Raw genomic sequence first — 13,676 nt, forward strand, 5'->3', positions numbered from 1 at the left:
TTTTCCCATTTCTCAGTCGGTATATTAATCTCAAGTTCTCTTTCCCAGTCAGCTTTAATTTTATTAGAAGCATCAGGACATAAATTCATAATTATATTATATATAACTGCTACTACACTTTTCTGAGAGAGATTTAAATCTAAGATTTTTTCCAAAATGTCCATTGAATATGGGTGTGGAAAATTAGGGGAAACAGTAATTAAGAAGTTTCTAATCTGTAAATATCTAAAAAAGTGAGATCTGGGTAAATTATATTTATTAGAGAGTTGATCAAAAGACATAAAACAAATATCCAAAAATAAATCACGAAAAGATATTATACCTTTGGTTTTCCAATCAAAGTAAGCTTGATCCATCGTGGAAGGTTGAAAAAGAAAATTTGATATAATGGGACTTGCTAGAATAAATTGATTAAACCCAAAAAATCTTCGGAATTGAAACCATATACGTAAAGTATGCTTAACTATTGGGTTATTCATTTGTTTATATAATTTAAAAGAAGTAAAAGGAAGTGAAGTTCCTAAAACCGAACCCAAGGAAAACCCTTGTAATGAATTAGATTCAAGAATTACCCAATGAGGGTTTAAAGATACGTCCAAATCTCGTAACCAAAATTTTAAATATCGAATATTAATTGCCCAGTAATAAAATCTAAAATTCGGGAGGGCAAGCCCCTCCTCCTTTTTAGATTTTTGTAGATACCTTTTAGCTAACCTAGGATTTTTATTTTGCCAAATATATGAGGAAATTTTTGAATCTACGTTATCAAAAAAAGATGTTGGGATGAAAATTGGAACCAATTGGAATATATACAAAAATTTGGGCAAAATGATCATCTTAATAGCATTAATCCGACCAATCAAAAACAAAGAGATTGGCGACCATTTGGTAAATAAAAGTTTAATCTGATCAATTAAAGGTAAAAAAATTAGCTTTAAATAAATCTTTATATTTTTTCGTAATTGTTATCCCTAAATATATAAATGAATCAGTAACCAATTTAAATGGTAAACATCCATAAGTAGGTACATGCTTATTTAAAGGGAATAATTCACTCTTATTAAGATTCAATTTGTAACCAGAGAAGTTACTAAATTGAGCTAACAGATCTAAGATAGCAGGAATTGACTTCTCCGGGTTAGAGATGTATAACAACAAATCATCTGCATATAATGATAATTTATGTATTTCGTTTCCACGGCTAATACCAACAATATTTGGCGAGTCACAAATAGCAATTGTTAAAGGTTCAAGAGCAATATTGAATAGTAAAGGACTAAGAGGGCAACCTTGCCTAGTGCCACGAAAAAGACGAAAAAAAGGAGATCTATAATTATTTGTACAAACCGAGGCTACCGGGGAGTAGTATAACAATTTAATCCAAGATATAAATGTCAAATTAAAATTAAATTTCTCAAGAACATTAAATAAATAAGGCCATTCAACTCTGTCAAAGGCTTTCTCAGCATCTAAAGAGATAATACATTCCGGGGTAGTAAATGAGGGGGTATAAACAATGTTCATTAACTTCCTAATATTAAAGGATGAATAGCGATTTTTAATAAATCCGGTTTGATCCATAGAAATAATTTGAGGTAACAGCTTCTCCAATCTAGTTGCTAGAATTTTTGATAAAATTTTAGAGTCTACATTCAGAAGAGATATCGGTCTGTATGATGCACAATCAGTAGGATCTTTATTCTTTTTAAGAATTAAGGAAATAGAGGCTTCGTAAAACGATTGTGGTAATTTACGTAAACTGATTGCTTCCTTGAATATTCTAGACAATTTAGAAGAAAGAATGGAGGAAAAAAACTTTAAAAATTCCACTGTAAACCCATCCGGACCTGGTGCTTTACCGGAATTCAATGATGAGATTGCAGTTATTATTTCTTCCTCTGAAATAGAAGTTTCTAATGATAGGGACTCTTCGGTTGATAATTTCGGAAAACTCAATTTACCTAAAAAATCATGCATAAAATTAGAATCATGAGGAAATTCAGAGTGATATAAAGAGGTATAAAATTCTTGAAAGTTTTGGTTTATCCCAACATGATCAACTGTGAAAGTATCATCTTGTTTGCGAATCTTAGTAATTTGACGTTTAACCGAATCAAATTTCAATTGGTTGGCCAGTAATTTACCCGATTTATCGCTATGAATATAAAAATCACTTCTAGTTCCCATTAATTGATTTTCAATCGAGGATGTTAATAATAAGCTATGTTCCAATTGGAGTTCAACTCTGTGTTTGTACAGCTCCTTACTGGGAGAAATAGCATATTTTTTATCAACTTCTTTAATTTTATCAACCAACAAAAGTATTTCATTGTTAACACGTCTTTTCAAACCGGCCGAATAGGAAATAATCTGACCACGAATATAAGCTTTAAAGGCGTCCCAAACAATTCCATTGGAAACTTCTTCCGTAGTATTAGTTGAAAAGAAGAAATCAATCTGCTCCTTTATAAATTTGACAAAGTCCTGATCTTGAAGCAAAATAGGGTTAAATCGCCATTGTCTGCTAGTACAAGAGGTGTCCATTAACTTGATGGAAAGTTTCATTGGAGCATGATCTGAAATAACAATACTGTCATAATTACAATCAACTACATATGGAATCAAACAAGAGTCAATCAAAAAATAATCAATTCGAGAAAAAGAACGATGAACGTGAAAAAAAGGAGAATTCCTTATCATTTGGATGTAGAAATCTCCAAATTTCTGAAATCCCAGAATCCAACATAAAAGAGTTAATAATAGTAGCAGACTTATTCGGTAAAGCCGGACTAGCTATGGATCCGTCCAACATGGGATTCAAACATAAATTAAAATCACCGCCCATTATCAACATATACTCGTTTAAGTTAGGAAAGGAAGTGAATAAGTGTTTAAAAAATTCAGGATAATCCACATTCGGAGCGTAAACATTAACCATAGCGACCTTTTTATTAAAAAGTACCCCAGTAATTAACAGAAATCTGCCATTAGGATCTGAAATAATGTCTTGATGAATAAATGTAATTGAAGGATCAATAAAAATTGAAACGCCTTTAATTTTGGCTTGAGCATTTGAGTGGTATTGTTCTCTTTCCTTACATGAGTCTCTTGTGCAAAAATAATATCAGCATTCAGTCTTTGGAACACTTTGAAAACCTTTTTCCGTTTTATTGGATGGTTTAAACCATTTGTATTCCAAAAGACAAAATTAATAGTATGAGCCATAATTGAGAATTAACCCTTTGGTGAGTAAGGGGTTAACCATAATGTGAGCTCATGAAATCGGAAGAGGAATACATGATTAGAGAGGAACCGGAGATCTCGACACTGCGGACATCTTTGTAGTCCTGAATCAGCCCAATAGAAAAAATTAGAAAAGGAAAAGACTATCCCCTCCCCCAACCCCAAGAACCCCGAACTAAGCCAAAGGCGGCTGAAGAAAGCTCTAGCTAAAACAAATTCTAACCCCATTTCTGCAGGGGGCAACTCCAAAAATATGTTAAATAGGTGACCTCCCAGAGAATAATATATGTAAAAAATAACCAATATAATAATTAGTCTACATAGTAAAAATTACTAAAATATATGAAATAAAAAAAACTTAGTCAATACGTATAATTAGTTATAGACGAGTAAATAAAAAATCACTTCCAAAAGGAAAAAAAGGATTATGGGAAGAAGAAGCATAAGAACATGGCATCCCGAAAAAAAACAAAGGAGGTTATACAAAGAGAAAGACAAGTCGCCATTTTAATTATGCAAAAACCAAAAATAGGAAACATATAACTAAAAATGATCGTCGGATCAGATCATTAATGATAACGAAAAAGGAAAAGTTAAAACAAAAGGTTAACAAAAGGTTAACTAAAGGAAAATGATGTTATTCACAGGAGATAAGTATTCTATATAAGTTATAGAATAACAACTATAGTAATAAACAAAGAACAAAAATCTTGGAGTTATAAAAAACCTTCATCGCACGGTAGTAAAAGGTTTATTTTAAAAAAACACCAGAAAGGAAAAAAAAATTGGTGCTGGAAGCACCCAATACAGATTAAGAGAGGGTGTCTGTATCAGATGGGAAATTATCATCCAAAAAGCTTCGAGCGGCAGTTGTAGAGTGGAAGACACGACGATTTCCATTGGGAAGAGAGATTCTGAGACGTGCAGGGTACAATAGTGCCGGTTTGAGATTTTTTTGATAGCATTCCGACATTAGAGGTTTAAAAGTCAGTCGTTCCTTCATCACTTCAGGACTGTAATCTTGAACTATCCTGAAGGAATGCTGGCGATACTTGATCATCCCTTGTCGACGAGCAGTCTGGAGAAGCTGTTCTTTAACATTAACATAATGGAAACAAAGAATAACTGGTTTGGGTTTGGAAACAGCCGCTGCCGACTTTATCCACGGTATACGATGGGCGCGGTCGAGTAATGGAGGATCGTTGGGAAAAACTGAATCGAACAAATCCTTTAAAAGTTGAGCAAAGAATATTGCAGGATCTCCAACCTCAACGTCCTCAGGTAAGCCAATTAAACGTAAATTTTATCTTCTCGATCGATTCTCAAGATCAATAACTTTGGATTTAAGTTGTTGGAGTTGTTTAATAGTCGAAGCTAGATTCTTCTCTAAGATCTCAACTTTTGTGTCCGTCTTCTGAGATTTAGTATCCAGTTCAGAAATTTTTACATCATGTTTTTGAACATCAGAATCCAGGGATTTCAAAGAATCCGTGATTGATTTTAAATCTTCATTGAGGCTTTGACGATGTTGTTCAAATTGAGCAGTTAAACTTTCAGATAGTTTTATCCGATGCTGCTCAAACATTTCCTCCATAACTTCGTAAGTTAATTCCGTTTGTTTGGAATCGCCTTTCTTCTTTCCTCCGTTCCCATCAGCGTCTTTCCCATCTTTAGTTCTAGATCTCCTACTCATTTCTCTAAGCTCGAGAGTTACAGTTGACAAAAGGAAATCAATTAATCAGTAAATCAAGAAGATAAAGTAAATCTTCTGGTGTACTTAAAGTTGATTAGATCAAGGAGATCATAGGTTAAAAAAAGGATAACGGGAATGGAGCGAAGCCAAAGAGACGACCTCACTCCATGAGTGCTCCCTGCAGAATCTGATGGGAATTCCTTACAGATACTAAATGACAGGAAATTTATGAAAGGAAAGACTGAACAATCAGAAGACCTTACCACTAAACACACCCACCGCTTACTCTTGGCCCACACTGCACAGGAATATGTGGATCCTGGACGGGCCTCTACAGCCCACCAATAGACAACCCCTTAGGAGAACATCATACTCAACTTCAGTGATCACAGTACTAAGGCAGAAAGGATAATCAAGGTACAGTGTTAACTGGCGACTTCCTCACTGTGGCTGCTGGCAGAAAATGGAACATCTTCCCTTCTTCTGTGTTGTGACACAAGACTAAGGTAGGTAAGATGAAGTTTCTCTTTTTTTTGTAGCATTAAAAGCCCGAGTATAGTTCACTTACTTAGCCAAGCAATGGAAATCAAAGGAACAGCAGACAAGAACAGAGATGCAAGATAAGAGAGCAGAGGGAAAGGGTTTGTTATTCTTGCTAATATCATTAAACATTAAACTCAATGCTGCACTTTCATTGAAAAAGTAAATAACTGCTGAAACTATTGTTCTTGTAATTACTGCTCTCCTCCCTACAGCTCAGTCAACTGTCTATAGTCAAAAGGTTCCACAAAATTAAGTATGAAATTCTCAATTACTATTATTAATTCCTGCTGCTGAAAAACTGGTAATTAACATAATACTGGATTTGATACAATGGGGACCTTGACAAGGTTCCCAAGAATTACTGAATTAAAAGCAACACATGTAGGCAAAATTTTATATTTACTATGTGATAACTGCATTCAAAACATGTACTGCCATATCAATTTAATCCCCCTCACGTCATACGAAACTTGATAAAAACATGCTTTATTTAATGGCAATCAACTGAAAAGCAAGAACTACAGCATTCTAACATCTAATCCTCCTTAAATTCTTGATATAATCCATTGCTCGGATCAATTACATTTGTTGGATTGTTGTCGAAGTGAAGATATCTGGTGCAATTGTCATTCTCTATCATGAGCATGTGTTCACTAGCCACCAAACCAATAAATATTGCAGGATTAAAAGGAAGGATAATACAAATAAGCAGAATACACGACAGGAAATCAAATGAGAACAGAATGGTTAAATCAATTATAATTTTACCATATATTGCCACACACATCTAGGGGAAATGTTCTCAGAAATCCAAAATGGTAAAGACTGAGGACTGCATAGCCCTGTCATAGCTCAGTTAATACAGGATAACCAAACAAGCCTGCAAAGAAGAAATATCTTAACAGCAAGTACCATATTTCAGACTAGACTGACAGCTGAATGACTAAGATTGTTCTGCTCTTCTATACTATGTTTTGCTACCTTACCCTTGCCTTACAGAGAAGGAGGAGCCTTACAAATAATCTATTTTAAATGAAGGATGAGTATTAGAAAGGTTTTCTATCCTGATCGTTCTCAGCAAATTTCACTGGATAGGTTTGTGCATGCAAAAACAAGTAATGATAAATGGGGAAATAACTGCGGCATTATTTGTTGTTGTTGTTGTTCAGTCGTTAAGTCGAGTCTGACTCTTCGTGACCTCATGGACTCCTGTACACCAAGCCTTCTTGTTGGAAACTGCCCCTCTAAGATCCCCCAAGGTCACACACATTGTCTGGGTAATATTATCTATCCATCATAGCCTCTGTCATCCTCTCCTTCTTTTACCTTCTGTTTTACCTAACATGAGAGTCTCCTCCAAGGAATCCTGTCTTATGATGTGGCTAAAATTATTTGAGCTTTAGTCTCATAAACGAGCCTCCTCATGAGTAGTCTGGCTGTATTTCTTCAAGTATTGACTTGTTGGATCTTCTTGCTGTCCAACAAACTCTTAACACTTTTCTCCAGCATCCAAGTTCAAAGGCATTGATTCTTTTGTATTCAGCCTTACTAATAGCCCAGCTCTCACAGCTATACATCACAACTGGAAATACCATAGACTTGACTATACGGTCCTTCGTAGACAATGTTATGTCTCTGCTCTTCAGTACTTTATCTAAATTTGCCATTGCTGCCCTCCCCAGAAGTGAGTGTTGTTTAATTTCGTGGCTGCAGTTACCATCTATTGAAATCTATGAACTGAGGAAGACAAAATCCATCACTGCTTCCACTTCCTTTCCATTAATTACCACAGAGTTAATAGGGCTGGTCAACATAATCTTAGTTCTTTTAATATTGAGCAACAAGCCAACTTTTGCACTTTCTTCTTTCACTTTGATTAAAAGCTTCCTCAGATCCTCCTCACTTTCAGCCATCAGAGCAGTATCATCTGCATATCTGAGGTTGTTGATATTTTGTCCAGCAATCTTGATTCCAACATTTGAGTCCTCTTGACCAGCAGTCCTCATGATGTGTTCAGCATATAGATTAAATAAGTAGGGTGACAGTATGCAACCTTGTCATACTCCTTTCTCAATCTTGAACCAGTTTGTTGTTCCATGTTCAGTTCTAACTGCTGCTTCTTGATCTTCGCACAAGTTTCTCACAAGGCAGATCAGATGTCCAGGTATCCCCATTTCTTTAAGGATTTTGAAGGCTTTAGAGTAATCAATAAAGCATAGATAAATACTTTTCTGGAATTCCTTCGATTTCTCCGTTAACCGGTGTAGGTTAGTAATTTGGTGTCTGGTGCCTCTGCCTCTTCTGAAACCAGCTTGTACATCTGGCAGTTCTCATTCCATATATTGCTGGAGTCTTGCTTGCTTATCTTTCACATTATCTTGCTAGCATGTGAAATTAGTGAAATTGTTCGGTAATTTGAACACCCCTTTACATTTCCCTTCTTGGGAATTGGGATATAAACTGATCCCAAGGAAGGAAATGCAAAGGAATGTTCAAATTAAACTGGGGCAACCAATATCAATAATAAAAATTCTTTGGGTGAAGAATTTTCCAAACAAAAAACACCATCTCGCTTGTTAAATTATCAAAATATAGATTTAAAAATTTGTCCTCAGCTACATTAGCTAGAAGTGTAATAGTTTTTCTTGTGGAAAGTTACTTTTAATGTTTTGAGCCCCAATTCCCAATGGTGTTGCATCATTCATGTCATAACTGAAGGATGAGGTCAGAAGAAGATAGGATTGCAAGATAACTGCAGTTTGTAGTAGAGCCCAGATATTCAGTTTATGCTTTCACATAAAAGAAAACCTTGCAGTTATATGACATCTTTCATAGCTTCTAGTTGGTATAAAGGACTTCCACCCAAGAAAGTGTTTTCAATTATCCTTGTCACCACAGGCTAAGAAATTTCATAGCCACTTTGAACATATTGACTATGTGAGAAGCCTCAATGGGTTGACACAAGATGTCATTGAGCTGCGATGTCTATTGAGGTTGTGGCACAGATTTCATTGCTTTTTAGGTTCATAGGAATGGTTTTGGGCACAGTGCTAGGAGTTAGGGGACAGGTGAGGGTTTTAGGGACAGGGATGAGGGTAGGTGGAGATCAGGTGTAGTAAAAATGATGTTGGGGCAGAATCAGATTTGATATCACTGGCATATGTCATGAAATTTGTTGTTTTGCGGCAGCACGATACTGTATTCCATAATAATAATAAAAATCATAAATTACAATAAGTATATATTGAAAAAAATTATGGCCAGAAGGTGGTGAGGACAAAAACTAGCGATCCCTGTGGTCAACAACTGAGATTGGTGGGCCCCATGGACTAGGGCTCGTGATCCCCTAGGTCAGTGAATTCCCCCGAGGGTCTGTGAGTCCTGGGATTAGAGTTCTGTGAAGGCCTATGATTCCCCCCAGGTTGGTGAGTTCCAAGCGAGTCTGGAATTTGAAGCCCAAGAGTTCAAATTCCCACGACTGGCGAGTCCTGGGGTTGATGTCGAAGGTCTGCAAGTCCGAGGCCCGACATTGTGGACGTGCTGTCGTGGCGCCGGAATGAGTGGTGACACTTACGCCTGGGCTGCCCACAGCACATCCTTAGATTGTGTTGGTTGTTGAAGCAAACGACACATTTCAGTGCGAACACTTGATAAATAAATCTGAACATGAAAATGAATCACAGCAAGGTTCCACAAGTAGCGATATGATAATAATCAGATAGTCTATTTTTCTTGTATTAAAGAGAAAATAATTGCCAGGAGGAAAATTGCAGTTAGAAAACTGCAGATGTTGTAAATTTAACATAAAAATGAGGTGCTGGAAGTTCTCAGCAGATCTGATGAGGTCTATTGACTTGTAACATTAATTGTGGCTCCCCCCACAGAAACTGCCTGATCTTCTGCGTACTTCCAGCACTTTCTATTTATTACTGGGAATAACTCTCAAGATCCTCTACAAAATGGTACAAAGGGATTCTTTATTTCCACTTGATAGAATAGGTACAACTTCAGTATCATGTCTCATTTAAAAGACATTTTCAATACTCCCTCTCTTCTGCACGGGCATTTCACACTAGTGTCTGTGCTCTCACCACCAGACTGGGACTTGAACCCCCAATATTTCGGTCTCAAATGTTAGCAAGGCATACCATGAAACATGGCTGACATTTAGGTAAATGTAGTCAAAGCCATTCAATCTGAATGTTGCATTCCAACCAAGGTGATGGACATCAAAAAAGGTTGTGAAGCATTACTGGGGCAGTATGGTAGCATAGCGATTAGCATGACGACAATACAGAAACAGCAACCCGGGATCAATTCTACCACTGCCTGTCAGGAGTCTGTATGTTCTCCCCAATTCCATGTGGGTTTCCTCCAAGTACTCTGGTTTCCTCCCACATTACAAAGACACACAGGTTAGTGGTCACGTGGGTGTAATCAGATGGCCCAGGCTCACTGAGTCAGAAGGGCCTGTGACTGTAGTGTATTGTTAAACAAAATAAATAGAACTGAACAGCATTGACCTGTATGTGAAGTAGATCTCATTTCTGTAGACATTGCCAAGGGACATATGTCAGGAAAAATGCATGTAATTCTTAAATACCAGTTTAAAAATTTTGGAGCAGCAAATAAAAGAACATTTTTTGGCAAATGATCAAATGGTGGAGGATTTGCTAAATCTAGCTCAGAAGTCCTTTTACATACAAGGCTTGATTCTATTCAAAGCTGAAAATTCAGATCTGAGTTCTCCTTCTGCAACCTGCTTTTTTTGGAATGAAAACAAGTTCCATGGCACAGTGGAGATGCAAGTAGTGCAGCTGTCTCAGAGCTTCAGTGTGCTGGGTTCAATCGTGACCTCCAGACTGGACCATGTTCTCCCTGAGGCCATATGCATTTCCTCTGCAGGCCTCAGTTTTCTCCTGTGTCCCTGTAAGTGTTAGTTTTTAGGTAAACTGCTTTTGGTGTAGATGGTTCAACAGAGAATACCTCCACTCCATCTGCCACAAGCAAGACATCCCGGTGGTCAAACATTTCAATTCCCATTCCAACATATTCTTTCTTCTCCAGCCCTTGACTTTTCCCACCAGCTGGTTTCACCCATTACCTTTCCCCACACCCCCACCTTTCTATTCTGGCATCTTCCTCTTTCCTTTCCAGTCCTGATGAAGGGTCTCAGCCTGAAACATCAACTGTTTACTCTTTTCCATAGATGCTGCCTGACCTGCTGAGCTCCTCCAGTATTTTGTGTGAGATGCTTTGGGTTTCCAGCATCTGCTAGACTTCCTTGTGTTTGCAACACCAGAGAAACCTGCAAATAGCATATGATCAAAATGGAAAGCCACATATGAAAAATAAACACCCGGATGAGCTACTGGCTCATTTGCAAACACGAGAAAAATGCAGATGCTGGAAATCCAAGGCAAAACACACAAGATGCTGGAGGAACTCAGCAGATCAGACAACATCTATGGAAGTTCATAAACAGCCAATGGTTCGGGCCAAGAACCTTCATCAGGACTGTGTTTCATTATTATTTGGCCTGTATTAATTACCAAAAATGAATGTGTAGTGTAAGTATCAAAAGTAGTTTCGATTGAAAATATAACATGATTTTACTTGGATGATAAGATTTAATCTTTCCTCTTGCCCTTCCAGAGCCAATGATTTTAACAATTTTAGGTCTCAAGCCAAAACTTCAATGTTCTCTCTATTCTGAAGCTATGCTTGTATCCTGTCACCAAGCTTCACCATCAGCTCTCTGAATTTCAGTCAATCTTTATTATTTTGCTGTATTCAATTCCATTGCTCTACACCAGCATCTTTCAGTCTGATGAAATGGCATGGCACATAAATGCTGTTTCTTTCCAAGGGCTGTCTGGCCTGCTGAGTGTTTCCAACATTTTGTGTTACGGTTTGAGATTTCTTTGCCTTGCAGCTATAGTTATTAATTTCCAGTGAGTTCACACAGAACTGAGAGGCACACATTCCACATTAAAAAGAGCAACAGATATTTATCTCTGTCATGACATGAAAGAACAAGAATCTTTATCATGGCTGCCCTGTGACCCAATTATGCAGAATCAATTCACCACAGTAATGAAAATATACATAAAGTAACTCTGTAATGAAAATACACAAAGTAACATGGAACCTTGGGTCACATGCAATGAAGTCCAAGCGGTCCATATGTCACCTGCCATAAATTACCTCATAAAAGGCCTACCAGGAAATGGATTAGTGCATCCCTACATGGTTGCTTGAAACAAAATATATTATAATAAAAAGTCCTGTCTGTTTCAGAAGTTGCTGCTTGCGCCACTGCCAGCTAGTCTTGTTAATGGTCACCCCATTACACCAGGGGTCCCCAACCTTTTTTGCACTGCGGACTGGTTTAATATTGACAATATTCTTAATATTCTTGCAAACCGGCCAACCGGGGTGGGGGGGGGGGGGGGGCTTTTCAAGCAGGATTAAACTCACCTCAGCACGTCTTTTACAGTTAGGGTTGCCAACTTTCTCACTCCCAAATAAGGGACAGAAGTAGCAATCAAATCCTGATGAAGGGTCCCGGCCCGAAACATCGACTGTACCTCTTCCTTTAGATGCTGACTGGCCTGCTGCGTTCACCAGCATTTTTTGGGTGTGTTAACGGGACGCTTGTGTTTCCCCCGAGAAAGACTACCAAGACCATGAAGCCTTGCGCGGGCACCTGTGTGCGCATGCATGATGTGTGCATGCGCGTATGTGCCAATTTTCCCCCCCCACATATCGGTTTTGGCTTAATCTTCCCGACTACACTGTACATACATTATTTCTACTTTATATAGGCTGCATATTTATCATATCATTCTTGCTTTTACTATAAGTAAGAGTTATTTTAGGTGTTATATGTTATTTGGTATGATTTGGTAGGTTATTTTTTGGGTCTGGGAACGCTCAAAATTTTTTTCCCCATAAAAATTAATGGTAATTGCTTCTTCACTTTACACCATTGCGGCATGAAAGGTTTCATAAGAACGCTCTACTTTGGCGGGGGAAATACGGCACAAGGGCTGTCCGGTATGGGACAAATCAATTCAGCCCAATATACGGGATGTCCCGGCTAATACAGGACAGTTGGCAACCCTATGTTCAAGTTCAACAGTGTGTGACGGGGAATGAGGAAAGGTGCAGCTGACTCATATCGTTTCCTCTTGGCCAGGCAGCACATGCTTTACGGCCCGGTGGTTGGGGACCGCTGCATTACACCACATTAACACCTGGAAATCGCAGAATCAAACCATTAATCTGTCCTCTTTTTGACAGCATTACGTTGCTGCACTGCAACATTGCTGCTCTAATTTGTGACCAATTGACTTTTTTTTAAAACAGAAAATGCAACTGACTTGAACATACTGGCAGTATCATTTGCAACACATAGAAATATAGAAAATAGGTGCAGGAGTAGGCCATTCGGCCCTTCGAGCCTGCACCGCCATTCAGTATGATCATGGCTGATCATCCAACTCAGAACCCTGTACCAGCCTTCTCTCCATCCCCTCTGATCCCTTTAGCCACAAGGGCCATATCTAACTCCCACTTAAATATAGCCAATGAACTGGCCTCAATTGTTTCCTGTGGCAGAGAATTCCACAGATTCACCACTCTCTGTGTGAAGAAGTTTTTCCTCATCTCTGTCCTAAAAGGCTTCCCCTTTAACCTCAAATTGTGACCCCTCATTCTGGACTTCCCCAACATCGGGAACAATCTTCCTGCATCTAGCCTGTCCAATCTCTTTAAGATTTTATATGTTTCAATAAGATCCCCCCTCAATCTTCTAAATTCCAATGAGTATAAGCCTAGTCGATCCAGTCTTTCATACGAGTCCTGCCATCCCAGGAGTCAATCTGGTGAACCTTCTTTGCACTCCCTCTATGACAAAAATGTCTTTCCTCAGATTAGGGGACCAAAACTGCACACAATACTCCAGGTGTGGTCTAACCAAGGCCTTGTACAACTGCAGTAGTACCTCCCTGCTCCTCTACTCGAATCCTCTTGCTGTGAATGCCAGCATACCATTTGCTTTTTTCACTGTCTGCTGTACCTGCATGCCCACTTTCAATGACTGGTGTATAATGACACCCAGGTCTCGTTGCACCTCCCCTTTTCCTAATCGGCCACCATTCAGATAATAATCTGTTTTCCTGTTTTTGCCACC

General features: G+C 38.2%; 1 protein-coding gene across 2 annotated transcripts in view; it reads right to left on the bottom strand.

The window, feature by feature from the left end:
* Nucleotides 1-13,676, bottom strand: part of agap1 (ArfGAP with GTPase domain, ankyrin repeat and PH domain 1) — a 683,413-nt gene that overhangs the window by 621,251 nt on the left and 48,486 nt on the right. The window lies entirely within an intron of this gene.

This window comes from Mobula hypostoma, chromosome 6, assembly GCF_963921235.1.
Source record: "Mobula hypostoma chromosome 6, sMobHyp1.1, whole genome shotgun sequence".
Taxonomy (NCBI): domain Eukaryota; kingdom Metazoa; phylum Chordata; class Chondrichthyes; order Myliobatiformes; family Myliobatidae; genus Mobula; species Mobula hypostoma.